Source organism: Heteronotia binoei, unplaced genomic scaffold (genome assembly GCF_032191835.1).
Source record: "Heteronotia binoei isolate CCM8104 ecotype False Entrance Well unplaced genomic scaffold, APGP_CSIRO_Hbin_v1 ptg000047l___fragment_2___debris, whole genome shotgun sequence".
NCBI classification, from domain to species: domain Eukaryota; kingdom Metazoa; phylum Chordata; class Lepidosauria; order Squamata; family Gekkonidae; genus Heteronotia; species Heteronotia binoei.
This window is the reverse complement of record NW_026799983.1, coordinates 28,412-53,596: the sequence shown is the minus strand read 5'-3', so window position 1 is coordinate 53,596 and position 25,185 is coordinate 28,412. Positions and strand designations below refer to the sequence as shown.

The 25,185-nt window shown below is 44.9% G+C and overlaps 1 non-coding gene across 1 annotated transcript; it reads right to left on the bottom strand.

Moving 5' to 3' along the window:
• Nucleotides 1-11,940: 11,940 nt before the first annotated feature.
• Nucleotides 11,941-12,050, bottom strand: LOC132590494 (U6 spliceosomal RNA). The gene has a single exon (XR_009556698.1). It is a non-coding gene; the product is annotated as a U6 spliceosomal RNA (small nuclear RNA).
• Nucleotides 12,051-25,185: the final 13,135 nt, after the last annotated feature.

The window sequence follows — 25,185 nt, the reverse complement described above, 5'->3', positions numbered from 1 at the left end:
TCTCATGTAATTCCGCATTGCTGCCTTTCTATGAGTCCCCTTCTAAGTTTAGACTTACATCTTCTTCTGCATCTTTCATGTATTTAAGGAGGCTCCATAAAATAGAGGCAGCAGCTGGCAATTTCCAAATTTGATCCAGGCTGTCTGTGCTAAAAGAGAGGAAACAGAAAACACGGCTGCAACGTCTGAAACTACCAAGCAGGTTAATATATCAAGAGCTGGTCTTTCAAGTATGTGGATCCCTGATGCTAAAGGGTTTTACAGGTAAGAACCAGCACCTTGATTTGGTCCCAGAAACATACTGGAAGTCAAATAGAGATGCCAGCCTCCAGGTGGAACCTGAGGTTCTCCTGGAATTACAGCTGATTTCCACACCACAGAGATTAGTTCCCTACAGAAAATGGATGCTTTGGAGGGTGGACTCCAGTGGCGTCACTAGGGTGGGTTGCACCCTGGGGCCAAGTGCGTGGGTTGCACCCTGGGGCCAAGTACCCTGGGGTGTAACTGATTCAAGTCACCCCCCCCCCGCCCTGCACCCTGGGGGCACCGACTCACCCAGGTAGCGCACCCACGTATCCCTGTACAGATCAGCAGGAGGAGGCTCCCCAACGGGAGACCCCATCGCCAGCCAGCCTCGATTGAGCCGATCGCAGCTGCCGCCACTGGGCCAGAAGCAGAGCCCACGAAGCTAAAGCAGGCCCGGCAGCCTGGGTCTCCCCCAACCCGCTCTGGGAAGCGGGCAGCCAATGGAACAGGCTGAGACCGAGCCGGGCCGTCCAAGCCGCCTTCCCACTGGCTGCCTCCTTAATAGAAGGGCGGGGAGAGCCCGCAGGAGGGAGGGAGCTCTGGGGGAGGGCCAATGGCCCCCTTGGCCCCGCCCTAGTGACGCCGCTGGTGGACTCTATGGAATTGTACTCCACTGAGGTCCCTCTCCTCCCCAGGCTCCATTCCCAAATCTTCAGGAGTTTGCCAACCTGGATCCAGTAGCCCTACCTGCCCACACACTCACCATTTGCCAGGGAGGACCTAGCAACTCTACTATTGCAATAGTAAGATTAGATCAATGCATTAGCTGGAGCAACACTAATTGTATTTTCCATGATTTCAAGGGTAGCCCCACCTAGAGCATAACACTGGATCAACTGAGTAGTAAGGATGCCAGTTAATGGACAAAATACAGCAAATTTACATATGCATAAAACAATCTGTTTATCCAGCAAAACCTCTAGATCCAATTAGCCACCCAAAGACTTAACTAATGTGCTAGGAAAAATTCTACTCCATATGAAAATGGACTCATTTTCTTTTGGGAATTCACCTTGTGGATTGAGGTAGGGAAATCTCATTTCTCCTGTTTTCGCCCAGGCACCTCTGCTTCCCTCTCTTTTCCCTGGAGGAAGGAAACATCAGGACAAGGTCAGCCAGGCAACAATCACTAGGTGACTCTCTGCCATGTGACTTACATGGCTCACTCAGTGACCACCTGGTGACTTGCTGCTACACAATGTACCTGTGTCATTTGCTACCATGCCGTTTACACAGATTACTTACTCATGCAATGGCCATTGGAGGACTGATACCATGCATCTTGCCTGGGCCTAGAAGCAGCCATTACATTGCACTCACAACTTGGCTGGATCTGATTGTGGCTCCCACTCAACTCACTTGATTGATTTACATGACTTCTAGTACTTGGCTGAACTTTTCCTGTGGTGAGGACACTTGGAGGAGGGAAGGAGGAAAAGCTGAAAACCTGGTGTGACATAGCGATGAGAGTGTCAGACTAGGATCTGGGCAACCCAGATTCAAATGCTCACTCTGCCATGGATGCTTGCTAGGCGACCTTGGGCCGGTCACTCTATCTCAGCCTCATCTACCTTGTGAAGTTAAAATCGAGGTAAGGACAACAAAAGCTACTTTAGGTCCCCATTAGGAGGAAAGGTATAAATGACAAAAATAAATACAGCTGAATATTGATGGCAGATGAAGGTAGATTGCTGTGTGGGTGGGAGGGAGAGTAGGACACATGGAAAGCTGAGGTTTGCAGACCTTCAGGAAGAGGCAAAGAAGAAACACTGTGGGGATGGAACATGGGAAAATGGGGTGTTGTCCACAAGTCTTTGTGGTTTATCCAGCTGCATTATTAAGATCTGCAATAGTGCTGTGCAGGCCCTGTAATTATAACTGACAGGGGTGGAATTCTAGCAGGAGCTCCTTTGAATATTAGACCACACACCCCTGATGTAGCCAGTCTTCCAAGAGCTTACAAAGCTCTTTTTTGTAAGCTCTTGGAGGATTGGCTACATCAGGGATACGTGGCCTAATATGTAAAGGAGCTCCCACTAGAATTCCACCCCTGATAACTAACAAGGGTTTGTGTGCATTAGTATAAACTGGGGAGCAGGTGGTCTTAAAAGAAGGTTTTGATATTCCATGATGGTACTTTCATTAGCCTACTGCAGCAAACCGAAAAAGGAGTCTTGCAGCACAGCACCTACAGTGCCAACAAAGTTATTGTGGAAGAGTTTTCTGTGTAATAGACAATTTTTTGTTTAATAGAACAATATGAAGCATCAGTATAAATTCATGAGAGCCCATAATACAATAAATGTATTAAATTTTATGGTGCCATAAAGCTTCTTTTTCTTTTTTATGTTTTAAAAAGTATCTCCATTATCACTGCAGAATAGTGTCCACTAACAATTCCAAAATGTTTCCCTTCACAGCCAAATCTTGAGCTGAAAGGTAGAATTATCTGGACCCCTATTTAGAGCAAAATCATAGAATATGTTGTTTGCATCATTGCCCTTCTGGGAACAGTGAAGCTGTAAGTAATCAATCATTTTTCCAGCTGACTAATTTTTTTCAGGTCATACCTTGCATAATCTAGGACCACCTCTTTCCACGTAACATTTTACTACAGATAAAACAGCTATCTTGTGTAATAATTTAAGAAGCTTATGTTTAGAAATTGTATTTGTCATAAATGAATATGCAACCAAATCTCCCAGGCAAAGCTTCTAGTAATAAAAACAGGTATGGTAGAAAGAAAGAAAGAAAGAAAGAAAGAAAGAAAGAAAGAAAGAAAGAAAGAAAGAGAAAGAGGCTTTATTTTTTTGTGACCACTGGTGTGTTGATGATTATACACTTTAATGAAGAAGGTTATTGATGGAAAGGTATGTGGCTGCTCTGATAACTATGCTCACTTTGGCATGCAAAATTAAAATTGTCCTCTGTTGCACTGAAGATGAAAATTTTCTGAAATATTTACATTGGGAACCCCATTTTCAAACCTCTGCTCAGCTGAGAAACTCACTGAGTAACCTGTTGTAAGTCAGCCTATCCTACCTCAAAAGCAATTTTGCAGGTAAAATAAGACCGCAAACACAGTACCCAATGGGGCTTTCAGCTAGGGGTAGGGAACGTTGGCTCTCCAGATGTTTTTTGCCTACAACTCCCATCAGCCCCAGCCATTGGCCATGCTGGCTGGGGCTGATGGAAGTTGTAGGCAAAAAACATCTGGAGAGCCAAAGTTCCCTTCCCCTTTGTCAAGTTTTTGCTAGTTATGTACATTATGTGTAATTCAAACAATAACCAACTTGAATGTCAGTTCACCATGGAACTATGGCATAAGAGGTGCATGCACAAAATACCGACACAAAATTAGGGGATAGAGGGGAGAGGTCAGATTCAGAAGAACACTGTGTGTTATTTTTTGAAGAAAAAAACATTGAATTTTTTAACATTATACTTCAAGCTACTATAAAAATTAATCTGAACAAATTTCACTGCTTCCAAAGAAAAATCTATTTCTTCCTTTCTTTAGAAATGTCAAGCAATGGGTGGGAAATACATATTGTTGACTTTTTTATATATATAAAAGTAGAGAAAGAGACCTAAACCATGCCACTTCTTTTGTTCCATTGCTTTCTGATCTTGAAGATATATAACATTTCAATATGCATGGATCAGAAGATGCAAAATAATGCTTATTGTTGCTACTTACAACTTTATGCTTTTAAGTTTTTTCCTACTTTTCTAAATTGCAAAGTCTTTGATCAAGTCCTCAAAACTAATCAACTAATCTGGTATAACAAATCTGCTTCTATACTTAGCAAAAAAGGCATCCAGCCTGCCTTGCCACTTAGTTGTCCCTGCGACCCCCTTTCTTAGTGCTAGTGGTTCCACTGCCTATCATTTCTTATGTCAAGATGAAATACTGTCCATTTGTCTGCCGTTTCTTATGAATAGCCATAACAGAAGAAATGACTGAGAAGAATATTTCATCTTCAAGGTGCCACCCCCCTTCTTTCCCTTAGTGCCCTAAGCACATGCTTTTTTTGCTTGGCAGTTAATCCAGGGCTGCCTATGAAGTTTATGCTCAGAATAGTGTCCTTGGAATTGCACAGTAAGTTTGGGTGGGGTGGGGGGAGATGCTGAAAGAAACAGAGGTGCAAATTATCCAGTCTCTTTAAGTAACTAAGTTTATCTTCCACCTGCTCATATTGCTGCACAGAAGTGGCAACCATGTCATGTAGTGCCTCACATTTCCTCTTTTTCACCTCTAGGTGACCACACACTGGGATGACTGAAATCGAACAAGGAATGAAGAGCATTGTGAAATCCCTCACAGTTTATAGTCTTTGGTAACAGTTCCAGGGTTGCATCATGATTCCATATTCTTATAGGAAACTGAGGATCTCTGCCTGCTGCACCCTCAATATATGTCAAAAAAGAAGTCCATGATTGGGACAAAGGCTAATGTAGCAAGAGATTTCAGTGTAATTTTTATGTTCATATTAGTTTCGTATTCAGTCTTCAAGCCAACACTGTTGATTTTCCTAATGAGACTCTGACACAGGTGAAAATAACACCCTTTGACTTCAGCATGTGGAAAGCCAATTCTCACTGCATTCATACAAGCCTTCTCAAAATCCACTAAAACCTTTTGAGGTGACAGATCTGGAATCAATACCTTCATTATTTCAAACATTCTATTATAGGTGTCCATGTTCTTTTTTTGAAGTAAAATGTAAATACATGGTGGATATGAATTACCCACCTTGGTATGTCCTGTGTACAGTTGGTAAAACATACTTGGCACTTTATCAAAGGTATCATCTCCATAGATGGTATCTTCAATTCAAGCATAAGATCTCGATCACCTAAAACCAGAATTCTGTCTGTATTTTTTCACACCGGATTCATAAAGTATTGGTTGCCTATACTGTACTTTTCAGGAATGTCAAAATGTATGGTTTTTGGGTTAGGCAAATTACTGCCTGCTCTGTGATAGCTTCTCTTTCTTAAATAGCAGAAGTAGTTAAGGCCTCATAGATCTAAGAAGCTAAGCAGGACTGACTCTGGCAAGTATCTGGAACAAAGAAATCAATAAACATAGTTGGAATTAATAAAAAAATGGTATAATGGACAATTGATCCATGGGTATCTGGGGCTCTGGGGGAGCCTGTATTTTGAGGTAGATGCACCAAATTTGCAGCATAGCATCCAATGCCTCTTCCCAAAATACCCTCCAAGTTTCAAAAGGATTGGACCAGGGGATCCAATTCTATGAACCAAAAGAAGGTGCCCCTATCCTTCATTATTTTCTATGGAGGGAAGGCATTTCTAAGGAGCATGGTCCCTTTAGATGTGATGGCCAGAACTTCCTTTGGAGTTCAATTGTGCTTGTCACAACCTTGCTCTACCCCTAAAGTCTCCTGGCTCCACTACCAAAGTTCCCAGATATTTCTTTAATTGGACTTGACAACACTATTCCATGTGGGCTGCTTTCCATGTGGGCTTCTTTCAGTATGGGCTTTCTTCCGTGTGGGCTTCTTTCCATGTGGATTTATTTCCATGAGGGCATTTTTCCATGTGGATTTATTTCCATGTGAGCATTTTTCCATGTGGACATGTTTCCATGGGGGCTTTTTTCCTGTGAGCATTTATGTCCGTGGGGTTTTTTCTTTGGGCATTTTTCATTTGTGCTTTTTTCTTAGAACCGTTTGGCTGGCAGCAGACTGAAGCACTTGAAAATGAGGGAACCCCACTGAGACCTGGGGCTGGTGACCTTACCCGGAACATAATAATTTTGGGAGCTTTGTTGAGTAGGCACCATACAAGTAACTTACACTGGGACAGTTGGGTTATTTCTGAATAAATGCACATTGGATTTGACTGCACATGATGTGATTTTACTCAGGAAAAGTTTTGCAATTCCAGCATATCACAACATTAGAAAGCAGTAATATAAACAAATTTCTCTCCTCTTCTTGTCTTTTAATCTTCAGCTTTAGGGAAGCAAATATTCTAAATGACTTGAAAGGCTATTTTTCCTGCTGACTGTATCACAAAAGCTGCTTCCAGGTGCCTCTTCCCAGCCAACACGGTATATTTTGATTAAATACAGAGGCCAGATTTTCAAAAGTAGGTGTATCCAGTGCAAAGGAAGGCAAACTAATATGAAATTTCCTAGGGCAAGTGCAACATGATCATAAAGGTGTTTGTTTACCACTGAATTTCAGAGTAAGGGTTGCAATCTCCTGGCATTACTGTCTGCTAAATGATGTGCCTCCTTCTTATACATGTGATCTAGCTGTTGTAGTACTTTAATTTTGCAATCTAGCTGTTGCAATACAATAATTTGTAATACTTTATTTTAGAAAATAGATTTGCTAGGGATTATGTTTATGTGAACTAGACACGCAAACCCAGTGAGATCAGTAACATAAATGTTTAGGTTATGGCTTTTTCATGGTATTTCCACCAGGCTTTGGTTTTGCATTATGCAAGGATTCTTTTAAACGCATAAACTAACTTTTCTGGATGCCCTGGCAACAAAAGCACTGATATTCCTATTTGTAAAACAATATATAGGCCAAATTTAGAAAACAATATATAACCCAAACAAGAAAAAGAAAACCTAAATACGGGATACAATGTGTGTTTTAATAAAGTGAAGATTTTTCCTGCTGAAGAAATTGAAAAAAGTAGAACATTCCCACAAAAATGAGAGGTGCTGGGGTTCAAGCTTGTTTAGAAATTGCACCCATTAGACAGCCTCTACTCCCAGATGTTTATGGCTGCTTACTGCCATGGTTACTCAACAGTGGGGGCAAGCTATTCCTCATAAACACAGATGTACTCCATTACTACTTCACATGCCCCAGTATTCAAAACACATTCTGGAGTGGAGCTCTGGTTCTTTCTGGATCAAATTAAGTCCTGTGTGAGAGCAGATAATAACCAGAATTCTTACTGCTTTTGTCATCTTCAAGGGTTTGTTTTACACATCCCCTTGTGGGTAGGTCCTACAAATAATGGTCACATTTACTTCCAAGAAAATATGTTTACTGCCATATTCAGTGTATGGAGATTAATACAATTTGTGAATGGTCACCATACCTGAATATCAAATGTCACTATGATTGCTATCTATCTCCTACAGAGCCTCTGAACCTGGAAGCCTCTCCTCCTTTCCTCTGGCTTGGTAAACCCAGTCTATGCTGCCTTCAGTCTTCCAACATCTTACCCATACCTTGGCAGCCTTCACAATTAGTACGATCGTGTCTTCAAGTAATATCACAGTCCTAATAAGGAGGAAGTTATGGCTCAGTGGTAGAACATCTGGTTGGCATGCAGAAGACCCAGGGTTCAATCCTCGTTGCTGCCAGTCTGAGTAGGCAATACTGACTTTGATGGACAGTGTCCATGAAAGATGACATTCTTTAGTTCCATTTTCTTTTAAATTGCAGGCATCCATTAGAACTGTCCTGTTACTCCTATCCTCTGTTATGCTGGAGGGCTGCTGTTAAGAATTCAGCAACCATGTTCAAGCTCTGCTTCTTTTTCATTATGAAACTGGAAGACCTAAAGCCATCTTGAAAATTTATGGGGATTGCTATTCCTGTAACTCATAAAGTTTAGAACCTTGTTTGCTTGTGGATGTATGTTTGGCATCATTCTCTGAGTTTCTCATGTACCCCAACCGGATCTCCTGTAGGCTGGGAAGAAGTGCCCATTTGAGCAGCAACAGCAATGATGCCTGAGGCAAGGACTAACTGACACAAGAAGAGGGAGAGTCCAATGATTTGCATATTCTGTAAAAGGGTGAGTGGCCATCTAAAGATGTAGAGACTGACAGACTGCTCCCAGTATTGGAGGGTCGTGGCAGACAGGAGGACTCAGGTGAGTCTACCCACTTTCCTTTTGCCCAGGGTCATGGAGACAGTAAATGGGACAGGATGGAGTTTGGACTTGAGACCAAACGTAGAGGAAGCATGACTTCCAGCCCTTCTCCCAACTGTTTCCTACAACTTGAACTAATCCCAAATAGCTAGAAATTTCCTGACCAAATCCTTTATCAGTCTTGAGTGGCAACCCTGTCTCTACTCCATTCATGTTACTTTTGAGGGGTTGCACACAGTTTCCCTTCTGGTAGAACATACAGGCAAACCAGGAATTTCAAGCAGTTTTCTTTGTCACCTATTAATATTTCACCATCCTTGCTGATGATGGGGCATGCTGTTTCCTTCCTAAGACTTTCTCCTCCAAGCTTTTTTTGCGGATCGTTTATCAGACCAGCTGATTTAAAGCTTTAACTTTCCTGATACTATCCCTATAAGCTTTCCTGATACTATCCCTGGGATAGCCAGTTTGATGTAGTGGTTAAGTGTGTGAACTCTTATCTGGGAGAACCGGGTTTGATTCACCACTCCTCCACTTGCACTTGCTGGAATGGCCTTGGGTTAGCCATAGCTCTTGCAGAGGTTGTCCTTGAAAGGGCAGCTGCTGGGAGAGCCCTCTCAGCCCCAGCCACCTCACAGGGTGTCTGTTGTGGGGGGAGAAGATATAGAAGATTGTAAGCCACTCTGAGTCTCTGATTCAGAGAGAAGGGCAGGGTATAAATCTGCAGTTCTTCTTCTTCTATAAGTACATGCTTTTTTACTGTAGACATTCCTAGAGGCCCGTCTCTCATTCTAGTTCCTATTGAACTTTGCTGTTTCGCTTGTAACTTAGGGTGGGTTTGTGTGTGTTTGTGTTTGTGCAGCCACACATTTAGATCTCATTTTTCTTTCTCATAGCGGTGGCACTAGCTGATTCTACACTGGGCAGAAGATTCTATCTCAGTGTGCATTTAAAAGTGTCCATCTACGTTTCATACGAAGGAAGGAAAGGGGAAGGAAGGAGTGAAAGAAAGGAGGGACAAAGGAAGAAAGAAAGAGAAAGGAAAGGAAAAGAAAAGAAAAGAAAAGAAAAGGAAAAAAAGGAAAAAATGGATGGAAGCAACTCACCTTTAGAAATGCTGACTCTCGCTGCACAAGCGCCTCCTCCTCCCTCTCTTCCCTACTGCTGGTAAATCTCCAGGTTTGTAAAGCTCCCCCCAACCCCCCGCCGACCATCTCCTTGGCGAGGAAAATGAAGCTGAGATAATTCAGTGCTGAGGCATGCTGCTGGCATTTTGAAAGGACCACACCTGGAAAGGGCGCGTGGCTGATCCCTTCCCCACTGAAGTGTGGAGGAGGGATCAGCCATGCGCCCTTTCCAGGTGTGGTCCCTTCAAAATGCCGGCAGCATATCTCAGCCCTGATACTGTCGCCATTGAAATTATATAACATCAAAGAGACTAGCACCAAATTATTCTGACTGTTTTAATTATTGAATGTGTAATTTTATAATATGTATGGATTTTAATTGTTTGCTATGGTTTTATACTGTGAGCTGCCCTGAGCCTGCTTTGGCTGGGAGGGCGGGATATCCTGTGACGATCCTGTGAATTTAGGGGAGATGTTTGTGAGTTTCCTGCATTGTGCAGGGGGTTGGACTAGATGACCCTAGAGGTCCCTTCCAACTCTATGATTCTATCTAAATCGAATCAAATAAAGAAATAAATGCTAATTGGTACAGCTAGAAAGAATAAGAGACTCCAGTCTCTTCCTCACCCACCAAGCAGGGAACAGATTTGGAGGACCATAGACTAGACTCAAAGAAAAGCTTCTTTGACCCAGCCCGAACTGGTCAGTGGGTAAGCAATAGGAAACAGATAAAACTCCTAGAAGCAAGGAGGAAGCTCTCTTTGGGTGCTGAGTCCATGAGAGCAGACAGAACTCTTATCTGAGCTTTGGAGGAGTGGCCATTGCCATGTGCTGTACTGGACAGCTGAAGGAATCTGCAAGGTAGTGGTAACTCAGTAGAGATTTATGACATTCTAAGCTAAGGAGCCTATCCTATATCTTGTTTCCCTGAAAATAAGACCTACCCAAAAAATAAGCCCTAGCAGGATTTCTATGCATTTGTTAAATATAAGCCCTACCCCGATAATAAGACCTAGTGATGGGTGTGGCTATGCAGCGTATCTGCATAGCCACGCCATGCATTTCGGCGTGGAGTGGTAAGGAAGACTGAAATACCTGGGGAGTTATGACAATGTTCCAGAAGATGACTTAACTGTATTTGAATAAATGTAGATTGTTGTATCATACTTAATAAAAAATAAGACATCCCCTGAAAATAAGCCCTAGTGTGTCTTCTTGAGAAAAGACAAATATAAGACAGTGTCTTATTTTCGGGGAAACACGGTATTTAACAACAGATAGGACATGTATAGATGGAAGGACAGAAGAATTACATTTTACCCTTTTCTTTTGAATCTCTTGCTCAGTCTGGTGCTGTACTAAATGTATGCTTGTGAACATTTTCTTTTTAATAATACTTTATAACTTTTGATGCTGGCAGTGGTTCTCTGTACCACATAGACCTCCACTGTCTTGGACATGCAATTTTAAAAGGAGTGCCGGGGGAAGGCAATCAGTTGGCAATCAGCTTTGTTTTCATATGCCAGTATAAGTTTTCATGAACCTATATTGTGCTGCTAAAGAACTATTGGATGGAGGGCAAAATTGTTCTTCGCTTTGGGTAACTAAAAAGGTAGTCCCCTGTGCAAGCACCAGTCGTTTCCGACTCTGGAGTGATGTTGCTTTCACATTTTCACGGCAGACTTTTTTACAGGGTGGTTTGCCATTGCCTTCCCAAGTCATCTATGCTGTCCTCCCAACAAGCTGGGTACTCATTTTACCGACCTCAGAAGGATGGAAGGCTGAGTCAACCTGGACCAGCTACCTGAACCCAGCTTCCGCCAGGATCAAACTCAGGTTGTGAGCAGAGCTTAGGACTGCAGTACTGCAGCTTTACCACTCTGTGCCTTGGGGCTAGAAACCTTGAATTAGCCCTGCTTAATAGGGCTGCCAGATTTGACTCAGGAAATATCTGGGGACTTTAGGGTGGAGCCAGGAGCAAGGTTGTGACAAGCACAACTGAACTCCAAAGGGAGTTCTGGCCATCATATTTAAAGGGACCACGCTCCTTTGAAATGCCTACTCTTCATTGGAAATAATGAAGGATGGGAGCACCTTCTTTTAGGGCTCATAGAATTGGACCTTCATTTTGAAACTTGAGTTTTTTTAGGAGAGGCACCAGATGCTATGCTGAAAATGTGGTGTGTCTACCTCAAAAAACAGCCTCCCCTCAGAGTCACAGATACACACGGATTGATTCTCCATTATATCCTATGAGGACCATAGGGTATAATGGAGTGCACAGTGGACATTCAACCCCTCCCCCCACTTTCTGATAACCCTAAAGTGGAGGGAGGGCCCCAAAAATGAAGGTACCCCCATCCCCAGCTGGGGATTGGCAACTCTATTGCCTAACAAAGCTGCATGGCAAATGCTGTGCATTTATGCAGGGACTTCAAAGTATGCCATAATTAACTTTATAGCCAATCAAGATTCTATTTTGCTTAGAGACTATGTGTTTAGGGAGGGAAGACATAGGGAGCAGTCATTTGGGGTGTTTAACCAGGGCCAAACAACAGCACTGCTGGGCCTTCTTTAGCTGGAAGATTTCACCCACCCTGCCAGCTGGGCTTCCCCAATTCTCAAGAAAATATGGAACATTTAAAAATTTGTGGGTCATCCTTATGCAGAGGCCATACCAACCTTCTCTTTATTTTATATTCTGCCAAACAAGCACAAGAGAAATCACTGCTGGGACAGTATGAACAGGAACATCCTCCGAAAGTCTTTGGCCTTGTGATGAGAAAGTTGGACAATGAGAGAGGAGCTGGTCAATTCCCTCACCCTCTCAATTTACCTTCCTGCTTCTGTTTTCTTTCTTTAAAAGTCATTGTCAGACATGTCTTTGAGGGCTACAAGGGCAATGGCATACAGATGTTCTCAAGGCTTGCTTGGGAGCCTGGAATTTGCACTGCCTTACAATTACAAAGAATCAGCAATTGAGATCTCTCCCACTGTCCAAGCCCAGTTGTTTTCCATGAGCATCCTGTCTGAGACTACAAGGCCAACAAGGGTGTGATTTGAACCCTGGCATGCTGAGCACAATGGATTCCTAGTCCATCATTTCTACTTTTCCTCACATCCTGTGCTGGCTAACATTCTTCCTTAGTAGAGTAGAATGCTTCCTGCTTCTACCACACAGTCTTGGCTGAGATCCACATAAAAATAAAGTTGCTGGAGTAGTTCTATTTAAAGTTTTTCAAAATATATAGTTTCACTCTCCCTAAGCAGCAAGAAACCTCTGGAGAGTCAAACCCTCTCAATTTTGCCCTCCGAAAGCCCATGTCTGATGTTCTTTTGGGGGGCTAGAAGGTTGGAATCACTGCTCCCCTATGACCCCCCCCAAAAAAAGTGAGCAAGACCACAGACACCTTCCAATGCCATGACTCTCATGAATTTCCTTATCTGAGGCCAAAAAGGATGCGATCTGAACTCACATCCACAGAGCACAATAGATTACTAGGCCACTGATCTTACCACACAGCCATCTCATTGCAGAACAGCATCACAAAAATGACCAGAAAACACCCTGAGAATAATCCCACAAACTTTTTTTGGAGCATTTCCTCTCTATTTCCCCAGGCATCTTCCAGATATGAAAAAACAAGAACAAAAACAAATCCCACTAAAGTCAATTCTGGTTAGGGCTGCACTATAAAGTCACTGACTCAATGGATTCTAAGCAACAGCTCTTGGCCCAGCAAGTAGATTCGTGCTGCTGAGGAGATGGTTATTGCAACAACCTCTCCAACAACAAAAACTCCACAATACTTATGTCCTAGAGTAAGGTTATCCTCAGGAACATGGTTAAGTCCTGCCCTTATCATTATATGTTGATAGACTGCACTTCCTAGGAACAATAGTAACAAAACTTTCTGTGGAAAAACAATAGCTCCACATTGCCCTCAAATGACAAGAAGGCAAGTGATAATCTCAAAGTCCACATTTACCCATTCTTTTCCAATGAATTGTTATGGATCACATATAATTGGCAATGGATTGAATCCTATGACTTCTTTTAGATTCCTTCCTCTAGAGCAAGGCACCTTACTTAGTAGATGAGAGTCACTATCTCTAACCCAATTTTTCTTCTTTAGCCTGCCTTGGCGGGGAGGGCGGGGTATAAATAAAATTTTTTTATTATTATTATTATTATTATTATTATTATTATTATTATTATTATTATTATTATTATTTAGTAGAAACATTCTACTCATATGTAGTTACGTACTGAACCTGATTTTTGCTGTTTTAATGACCCATCTGCTTCAATTATGTAAGAAAACAAGAATTTCAACTTTTTCAAAAAACCAAGAAGTTCATAAACTTTACAGTCATAAGGAAAAGCTTTAGAACAGAACTACACCCTACCCTGAATTCAAATAAATCATAGGGGATGGAAAAAGAACCTATACTGTTATTGTAAAAACACATGAGATCTAATCATGACTTTTCTTCTGTTTATATTGGCAGCATGGGTGGTATTCTACAGAACCATGAGTAGGTGATTAAGGAATTTTAGCATCTGAGGATTTAGTAGTTCAAACTAAATATTCAAAAGGCCAAATTTGTTTTTTCTGTACATCGACAGATACACCCTGGACATAAAAATGCAGATGGAGTAATTATTTTGTCCTTAAGATAGTATAAAACACCAAAAGACTGATTGGCCTATTGCTGACATTTTAATGCAAACATAATTTTAAAAATATTTATCCATTTTTACTCTCACTGGAATTTTCTGAAGTGTGCAAACTCATTTTATTTCACTAACAACCTAATCTAAATTAGGAAGAACAGGATTGTTTGGCCAGTGTTGAGTCTATTCTTTGGAAAACTTAGCCAAGCTAATAAAAGACAATCTCCTTTTAGCTATACTAAGTGGGACCATCTATACATGGTGTTAAAGAATTTTTTTTTTTTAATTCTCACCAACAGATGCAGAAAAGAGGAATGGATCTTTATCTTGCATAAGAAACAGCATTCAGGATTATGATGTCATTTGGTGCCAGTCTAAGCAGAGTTACAGCCTACTAAATCAATTGAGAAGGATAGTAAATTATTCACGATGCTGAAAACCAAGGCATATTGTGAAGAGCTACTGCAGGATCTCTCTAGAGTGGGCAAGAATGCAGCTAATAAGTATAAGATGATAAACAATGGAACAGAAACTTCTGACTTTAAATATATGCTCATAAAGTCTGAACTGACCAAGGTGGAGACGGAGAGAGATTTGAGCATTTTAGTGGACAGATAAATTAAAATGTCAGTTCAGGGTGTGGCAGTGGTGCAAATATTAGAATTATAATTATGAAATGAATTGAAAATGGGATAGCAAATGTGGCAATTACTTGAGTAGGTTTATGCTATAGTCTCATCTGAAATACTGCATGCAATTCTGGTTGCTATATCTTTAAGAAATATTACAGAGCTGAAGAAAGGCATAAGGCAACTGTGGTGATTAAGCAGTGAGAAATGGCTAAAGAGGCTGAGAATTTTCCAGTTTAGTAAAAAGGTGATTAAGGAGGAACATGAGAGAAGCACACATATACAATCGCGTGTTGTCTTCAAAAAAATTCTGTAAGTCACTCTCCAGCTTCATTTGTGCTCCAAGCCCAAATCTTCCAATAATATTTGATTCTGCTTTGTTTCTTGCTCTTACATTCATGGGATGTATGCATGGGATGGAGAAAGTAGAGAAAGAAGTACTTTTCTCCCTTTCTCACAATACAAGAACTCGTGGGCATTCGATGAAATTGCTGAGCAGACAGGTTAAAACGGATAAAAGGAAGTACTTCTTCACCAAAGGGTGATTAACATGTGGAATTCACTGCCACAGGAGGTGGTGGCGGCCACAAGCATAGCCACCTTCAAGAGGGGTTTAGATAAAAATATGGAGCAGAGGTCCATCAGTGGCTATTAGCCACAGTGTGTGTGTATATATAAAATTTTTTTGCCACTGTGTGACACAGAGTGTTGGACTGGATGGGCCATTGGCCTGATCCAACATGGCTTCTCTTATGTTCTTTATGTTCTTATTCCATAAGCCTATGATAATCAGCACATCTTTTAAAGGTATGTCATCAGTTTCTTCCTGGACACTTTCAGGAAAGCTTTCAGTTTCTTCCTTATTGGCATCTGAGCCTGCTTTGGCGGGGAGGGCGGGATATAAGTCGAATAACATAAACATAACATAACAATTTTATTTATATCCCGCCCTCCCCGCCGGAGCAGGCTCAGGGCGGCTCACAACAAAATTCCATACATTAGTTATACAAAATCTTTAAACAACTACATTAACAGTTTAATTAAAATTCTGATTAAAATCTAAAATTAATAAAATAATATAATATGATATGCTAGTGCTATTTTCTGATGGCAAGTTCCCTAGCAGCTTCCCTCTTAGTTAGTGAAGGCCAGTCAGAAGAGGATAGTCTTGCAGGCCCTGCGGAACTGTTCAAGGTCCCGCAGGGCCCGCGTTTCCTCTGGAAGTTGGTTCCATAGGCGTGGAGCCATAGTGGAGAAGGCCCGGTCGCGGGTGCTTTGCAGCTTCACCTCTTTCGGCCCGGGAATGGTCAACAGGTTTTTCCCGGCTGACCTCAGTGCTCTCTGGGGTTCATATGGGGAGAGACGGTCCCTAAGGTAGGCAGGTCCTCGGCCATATAGGGCTTTAAAGGTGATAACCAGCACTTTGTAACAAATCCGGTATACAAATGGCAGCCAGTGCAGTTCGCACAGCCCAGGCTGTATGTGCTCCCACTTTGGGAGCCCCAACAGCAATCTAGCCGCCGCGTTCTGCACCAGCTGCAGCTCCCGGGTTCAGTACAAAGGCAGCCCCATGTAGAGGGCATTACAGTAGTCCAGTCTCGAGGTGACCGTTGCATGAATCACCGTTGCCAGATCTTGGCGCTCCAGGAAGGGAGCCAGCTGCCTTGCCCGCCTCAGATGGAAGAAGGCTGACTTGGCAGTGGCTGCAATCTGGGCCTCCATTGATAATGAAGGCTCCAGTAAAACTCCCAGGCTCCTGACCCGGCACGCCGCTTTCAGCGGCGCCCCATCGAAAACCGGGAGAGGTATTTCCCTTCCCCGGGCGCCCCGACCTAGGCAAAGGACTTCTGTCTTCGCTGGATTCAGTTTCAGCCCACTCTGCCTTAACCAGGTTGCCATAGCCTGCAGAGTCCGGTCCAAGTTCTCTGGGACGCAGTCAGGCCAGCCGCCCATTAGTAGATAGAGCTGGGTGTCATCGGCATATTGGTGGCACCCAAGCCCATATCTTCTGGCAATCTGGGCAAGGGGGCGCATGTAGATATTAAATAACATTGGTGAGAGAACTGCTCCCTGAGGCACCCCACAATCCAGTGTGCGCCTCTGGGACAGCTCGCCTCCGATTGCCACCCTTTGTCCCCGATCCTCAAGGAAGGAGGAAAGCCATTGTAGGGCTGACCCCCTATCCCCTACATCGGCAAGGCGGCGGGTCAGTAGCCGATGGTCGACCGTGTCGAACGCGGCCGACAGGTCTAGCAACATCAGCACCGCCACACCACCCCGATCCAGATGCCGTTGGAGATCATCTACCAGGGCGACCAGTACTGTCTCCGTCCCATAGCCTGGGCAAAAACCAGACTGGCAAGGGTCTAGGACGGAAGCGTCATACAGAAAGCCCTGCAACTGCAACGCCACTGCCCTCTCTATAATTTTACCTAAAAACGGTAAATAAATAAATCTGTAGTTGTGGCATAAACTTGAATGATGGTTGTGTTGATAGGCTTTTCATGAAGTCTGCTAAATATTATTTGGTTAGACTGGGTAATTAATAGGAAACAGAGAGTGAGTATAAATGGGCAATTTTTACAGTGGAGGGTGGTAAGCAGTGGGATACCACAGGGATCAGTACTGGATCCAATGGTTATTAACTTTTTCATTAATGATTTGGAATTGGGAGTAAGCAGTGATGTGGCTAAATTCGCAGATGACACTAAATTGCTCATGGTGGTAGGAACCAGAGAGGATTGTGAGGTACTCCAAAGGAATCTGTCGAGGCTGGGCAAGTGGGCATCAGCGTGGTAAATGAGGTTCAACATGGCCAAGTGCAAAGTAATACACATTGGGGCCCAAAATCCTAACTATAAATACAAGCTGATGGGGTGTGAACTAGCGGAGACTGACCAAGAGAGAGATCTTGGGGTCGTGGTAGATACTGAAAATGTCGACACAGTGTGCAACTGCAATAAAAAAGGCCAACACTATGCTGGGGATTATTAGGAAGGGAATTGAAAACAAATCAGCCAGTATCATAATGCCTCTGTATAAATCAATAGTGCAGCATCATTTGGAGTACTGTGTACAATTCTGATCACTACATCTCAAAAAAGATATTCTAGGGGTGCGGTCAGATGTACCACTTAAAGCGATACGGAAGAGCCTTTTTCTGGACCATGGCAGAAAAATCCGATGTGGCAGCGTTCACACGAACGGTCGCTTAAAGGGTTGGTCCCGTTAGTGAAAAGCAGTTGACCGATCACACGAAAAGCTTTGCCGCGCATCAATGCCGTGGGGGTTGCGCGCGCACACCGTTGGATTAGATTGCATCGCGGCAGTGTCCCGCTTTTCAGCAATCACATGTTGGGTTGTGTGTTGGGTTTTCCTTCTGAGCATGTGCAGGAATCAACCACCAGGAGTAACGTCGCGGATGAACCGCTCACTAAGATGTGCGCTGATCTTGCTCAAAATGCCTTTTGCAGACGGCAATTCGACTTCGTGCTGTGCCCTTCCGCTTCATGCAGAGATCTGATTGGTTGAATGGGCCCGCTTTGAAACACTGTCAGAATTTCCCCGCTCGCATGTGTTGTGTATGGACAGGTGCTGTACCTGTACTCCATGAACTCTGAATTATAAGCATTTAAGTTCACATGAGTTTAATAAAAAATTCTTAAAGGATATGATGACTGTATGTGCACAAGACATGTTGAGGCCTACACGGAAGGAAGATTTGTGCAAGACTGCAGAAACAACTCATGTCCTGCAAGCTCAGGGCAAACAACTTGAGACTATGTTTTGCCAAAGGGAAATGTGGAAATTATTCTTCAACTGAGGACATCTCCTGCCCATGGACTGAGCATGCCTGCCCATAGGGAAAGCGCACCTGCCCATAGGGAATAATGGGGACTGAATTTCATAATAGGGGAAAAGGGAGATCAAGCCTCACCATTATTCCCTATGGCCAGGCATTTATAGTCTATTGGCAGGCACTATGCCTAGGCGAGGCTTAATTTATCTTTTTCAATAAGGTTAGATATAGTCCCCATTATTCACCTCGGGCAGGTGTGCTTTCTTTATGGGCAGGTGTGTATAGTCTATGAGTGGGCGCTGTGCTTAGGGAAAGCTTGATTTCCATTTTCCCTACGGTGCAATGAAGTCCCCATTATTCCCCAAGGGCAGGTGGGCTTTCTCTATGGGCAAGCATGCCCAATCGATGGGCAATTGTTCAGAGTTTTAGTCTGCCCCGATTATCATACTTCTGACTAATTAATAGTGTACACAGAGCGCAGGAAATGTTGACTAGCCTTTCATTGGCTATGCAATGCGGCGGCAACCCCATAAGCAATACTTCAAATGATGTGCCCCACCCTCCCCAAATTTTCACTCCTCCATCGGTCTTCCCTGGACAATGCTTGCGAGCAAGCATTCATGACGGCACTCGCTCAGGTGATCGCGCAGCGGTGGGATACTGATCAGTAACTCAGCGCTGCATGATCAGACAAGTAACGAAAGTGTGTTTGGCTAAAAAGAGAGGATGTGCGAACCTAGGAATTTTGGCGGGGAATGATAGCAATGCTAATCGTGGCGGAAGATGTCTTGTCACAACACACTTGAGTCAACTACTTGATTGGTCGGTCTTCCAACTGTATATATCAGTCCGCTAGTTCCTGCCTTCTACCTCACGCTCCACATAGCTGTTCAGGCTTCCCGCCTAAATTTGAAAGATGGAGCTGGAAATCTTGGCTACTGTGCTCGGTCTGTTGGCCGAGACATTGTCTGTGATTTTCACAATTATGCTGGCTGTAAACAATGGTCTGGATGAGCCCGCGAGTGCCAGGAGAGTGAGGTTATCGACTGCCTGCGGCTGCCTACGAAGGCTGCATGGACAGCTTAGGCAGCTCGCCCAACGTCGTAGCGCCAACGTTGCTAATGTTTGCTGAATCTCAGCACTGACATGTCACCGGAGATGGTGGACCTACCCACGGTCCACGGAGTGGTGGCGTGTCTTTGCAACATATGTGTGGGAGGATGAGCAGTGGACACTCAACTTTAGGATGTCCAGGTTAATGTGGTAACAGCTGACCACTTGAGATTGACCCGTACCACTATCAGTGCCCTTCCCTCGGGTCCTCACAGTTATGATTCCATCCCCAATGTCTCGGAGTATCATGATGCTGCGTGCATTAAAGGATTACTCCACCACGCCAGGTCTGCTCCCAATGTCCCACCCCATCCTGTTGGACTCGGTGCTGACGCTCAGCTGCGCTCTGATGTCCTATGAAAGGGACCTATCTCCATAGTGCTGCATGGCTGCAGAGAAACCAGGAAGCACACAACATGACGATTCACGCTGGGGTGTGAGAAAGCGTTTAATATAATTTCTGGAAGGATGGGCTGTGGAGGAGCCACTGATGTCATGGGATAAAGGTCTACACTTGCAGTGGCCTGTGCTACGTGGAAAGTCCTTCAAGCTAAAAGAAAGATGCTAGGAAACGAAAATGGGTGCTGGTGAATGGTGGTATGAATGATCTTCCATGGGTCCTATGGCCATCACAATGTAAGCCACCGCACTCCTTTTTTAAGACTTCCCTTCAGTTGTGAAAATGATGGATGGGTTTCTTTCCTTCGTGGAACCTACAGGTTTACTCCAGAGGCAGATGTTCTTCAAGCTTCATGACTGGTCTTGAAGGAGTCAATTCCTGGCATGCTAAAGATCAGCTGCCCCCAGTTCATGTCTCCCCCGCACAGGTTCCCAAGGGTGATTTATCCAGTATTAACCCTGGGAGTCTTTCTTCATGTTGAATGATGTGCTGGCCATCAAACATTCCCCCCACCTGCTCTCTTAAGGGTGGGTATCCCCTGCCCTGACCTCAGGGTTGACAGTGCTAATTGGGAGGCAACATATGATGGTTTCCGTTTTGTGAAAGAACTGCACATGTATGGAGAAAGGTAGATCACCACCACGTGCTTAATGACTGGTGTGAGGGGAGCGGCGAGATGCCATCATGAGGGATCTCGTTTAACAATGCTTGAGTGGGCCAGAGATCCTTTCAAACATGCTCATTGTTGAACCTGCGGAAACTAAATGCCATGTGTTGTTTGCAGGGGAACATTTGCGTGGCTGGTCCGCTGCCTGAGACCAAGATTGGAGTGGCAGACTACATGCATGCGGCAGCCAGTCCCTGTTGAGAAAAGGGTTGCTATTGCGATCTGGTGGCTGGCCAACACCACAAAGTACAGGCTGGTGGGAAACCAATTTCACCTGGCTCGCTCGATGGTGGCAGGCATCGTGCAAGAGTTCACACAGGCTATCAAGGAGGATCTGCTTGACCATGCAGTCTACCTTGGTTCTCACGATCGGGTGTGCCGTGGGTCATGTTGTTTGGGAGATGTTGGGAAGGGTGCTTAGGGAGATGGTGCAACACGTGGCACACAGATTATCATAATCAGGGTTGGCCGAAACGCTAAAACAATGAGAGGAGAGGTTTCGCAGCCCTAATGGTTTTGATGGCGTGATGCTGAGTGCAGATCCATTTCTTGTAAAAATTAGTCCACATATGTCTCCCTTGTGTCGGCCACCTATCAAAGTGATCTTCCAGAAACATGTGCTCCAGCACTCCCATCATGATGGCCATGTGCAATGTGTGGGATAGTCAAACCTCACATTTACATAGAGCTTGGGGGAGAGTTGTTTCCTCCTGATCAATGATAAAAGGATCTCTTTTTGAAGACGGGGAAGGCTTTGAGTGTTGGGCGGCCTCTGGTAGCTCTCAACGTTTTTTCCCCCACAGATTATGCAACTTTTCGCGACAATGGGTTTCCCAAATTGCGTGGGTGCCGTGGATGGGTGTCATATACAAATCCGCGCCCCGCCCGGACTCGCAGACGACTACATCAACTGGAAACATTTCTTCTCCATTCTTCTTCAGGGCACAGTGGACCACACCGGTCGCTTCACGGATGTGGTGATAGGTTACAGTGGCAAGTGCCATGATGCCTATGTTCTACGGTGCTCCAACCTGATAGACCTGATGGATTCTGGTGATTGGGTTCCTGGCAATCCCACGGTGACAATCCAGAATGTGCCGGTTCCTCCTCTGATCCTGGCTGACGCAGCCTACCCTCTGAGATGTTGGCTAATGACGCCTTATACTGGGCACCTGACACCAGAGCAGGCTAGGTACAACGCGGCACATAACAAGTGCAGAAATGTTGTGGAACGTGCCTTCGGAAGGTTGACGGCATAATGCCGTTGCCTGAACTCGGAGATCCTCATGGACATTAGCAGTGTCAATGCTATATTGGCCTCCTGCGTCATCTTGCACAACTTCTGTGACGTGAGAGGCCATGATACTGTGATGCTCCCAGAAGACACCCCTCCAGTGGTAGTTCAGGATGATGATAAAGGAGTGGACAATCATGTGGATGAGCGGCAGCTGGAGATGGGTCGTGCTGTACGTGCAGTGCTAACTGCACACTTTCAGTGTGTGCGTAGGCGCGTGCCTTGATATGACTTGCAATACAGCATGGATCGTGACTTCATGGAGTTGACACTTAACGCCTACGGATGTGCCGTGCCGCCCAGCATCCCAACATCATTGCAACCTATGAGCTACAAGTGGGTGAGGCATGCCTGTCACCAATATTGGTTATTAGTTTTTCTTTGGTGTTGTCATCCTTCCCCAATGCTCACTTGTCCCAATCCCCAGTTCTTACAAGTGTTTATTAAAATAAGTTGATATTTTGACTCAGCTTGCTGTCAATCTCGCTTTGCACATTTCAATGTGTCCTTGGAGGTTTTAAATTTCCTGTATTGCCAATTTATCATGTCCCAGAGTCCACAAACCTGCCTTTTCCCCCTGTCAATGTGGACCCTTAAGCTGTCTACTCCCTCTTTACCACCCAATCTAATCTAATCCTAGGAGCTCTCAAGCCACCATTTGCACTGTCATCCTGACTGTGGTGGTCGTTGATCTCCCCTTTCCCAATGAAAATGCATTTCTTGAGTCTGTCAATGTTCCCTTTGGCTCAGCTTTCTACTCACAGGCAATGCTGCCAATGAGGTCTGGGGGAGGAGAAAGGGGAGGCTCTGCAGTGACCATAAGGGCTGGACTTCTGCAGTAGCCAATAGCGAGTTAATTGGTGGCACCTAGAAGAAGAAGAAGAAGAAGATATTGGATTTATATCCCGCCCTCCACTCCGAAGAGTCTCAGAGCGGCTCACAATCTCCTTTACCTTCCTCCCCCACAACAGACACCCTGTGAGGTGGGTGGGGCTGGAGAGGGCTCTCACAGCAGCTGCCCTTTCAAGGACAACCTCTGCCAGAGCTATGGCTGACCCAAGGCCATGCTAGCAGGTGCAAGTGGAGGAGTGGGGAATCAAACCCGGTTCTCCCAGATAAGAGTCCGCACACTTAACCACTACATCAAACTGGCTCTCCTAATTGGGTGCCTGTGACTGACCAATGAACAGGCTAGATCTGTGGAACCCTGGTGATACTGCCCAGATGAAATGGTTCCGGGAGTGGCTACAAAATGACCGTTGGGGAAAAAAATAGGGGGGAAGTCACTGGGTGGGGATTTACTTAATACTACCAAAAGGGTGACAATAGCGATTCAAATTATTGCCTAGGTGACACCCGGTTTACACAAAGGAACTTGGCTCTGGCTACAGAAGTTCTTACTTATTCTTAGTCTTCTCCTGGTGTTAGTCTTTGTCTTGAGTTCCATGAGACAAAGAGAGTGGCGGTTGGACAGTTGTACTTGCACAGGGTGGGGTGGTTACTGTGTACAAAGGTGACATTTGGTGAGTACGTGAGTCCTTCGCTTCGTTGTGATGGAGTCTGGTCTGGCGGGAAGATAGCTGCAAGTGGTGTTAGCCTTCCATGGTGGATTCCATGATCAGTGCTGAAAACCGTTTGCCTGGACAGCTCCTGGCGGTGCTGAAAACTGTTCGCCTGGACAGCTCCTGGCAGCGCAACTTCTAACGCTCCATGGCCAAGATGGGCGTCATGTGGGACAACGGGAAAGCAACAATATTCAATTGAAGCACACAATTGATCACAGTATAAAAGCATACATTCATATTAAAATCCAAGATTTCAAGTTAATTTCATATCTTATTCTATATCTATTCTAATACATTGCAATTCCTTATTACTATCTAATTTTCATTTCGTCTCCTCCCCCTCCTCGATAAATTCCTTATGCTGGGGTTTGGAGAGGTTCTTCTTCAATGTACCAATTCAATAAACAAGAGTCCTGATGAGGGTGAAATATAAAAACGTCCGTCGGAGGCCCTTAGTCATCTTACCCCGCCCCCCCGGTAGGGCAAACTATCTGGGTTTGAAGCCAAAATTTGCGCAGAGCCTGCTCAACGAGGAGTTTTCCGAGTCCGATCGGGTCTTTCCGCCGCCCTCAGTCTTGGGCCCACATGGCTTAGTGATGCCCTATCATAAGGGGGCTCCCATACATACACGCAAACAGTTACAAGCGGGGGGATTCTGGGTAAAATGTACATACTTTCTTGTACATGATTTACCTATTTTCCTCACACACACATAACAATAATTACAGTGTATTTCAACATTACAGATGTAGGGTTACATTTTCTATTAGATTTATTTCTTTTTCTGCAGGTTCCTCTGGTTCTCCAGCAATAGATGATGTCGAGGCAGAGATCCTGGATAGTGACGCCACGCAGTTGGACTTCCTGGAGAGTTTGGGTGAGTTTAACCTGGTATGATTACTTCTCAGCCACTCCATTTCTAGGTGTCCTAGTTGTTGAGCTACGTCACGCACTATGCTATAATATGTGTTTTGACCAGTGCTTGACAATTTGGATTCTCCTTTCCATGCTCCTCATCCAACACGTGCAGTGCATGATTAACTCTAAGTGAGAATTGTCTCACATCACTCCTCCAAGACTTGGACTTAGGGAGGGTTGTGAGTCTGGTATGGGATGGGGAACTTGGTATCGCACCAGAAAGTTCCATAGAGACAGCCCTGTGATTGCTTGGGAAGGACAGGACACTCTGGCTGGCAATAACTATATTACAAACTATAACCCTTTCACCTAAGAGACTCTGGAGGGCCTCCAGGGACCAGCGGAGGCCGCGGGGAGGCCTTTGCTGGCCGGCGCTGGTCCCGGAAGGCCTTCCAGAGGCTCTGGAAGGCCTTCCGGGACCAGCGCCGGGTGCTCCGCGGCTTCCCCGCGGCCTCCGCTGGTCCCTGGAGGCCCTCCAGAGACTCTGGAGGGCCTCCAGGGACCAGCGGAGGCCGCGGGGAGGCCTCCGCCACCGCCGCCGGGCCCCGCGCGCGGGCGGGGAAGGCGGCGAGTGAGGAAGGGAGCGTCCCTGCTCGTGCGCAGGGGCCCTGCGCAGGCGCAGCGACGCTCCCTCCCTCACTCGCCGCCTTCCCCGTCGGCGCCCGCGGCCCACCGCCTCCGGGGCTGGCTAAACCGGGACCTTTAATGGTCCCAGTATAGGCAGCCCGGGAGCCGGGATTGGGTGGCCAGAACCGGGAATGTCCCGGGAGACCGGGACGGTCTGGCCACCCTAGCTCAGTGACTT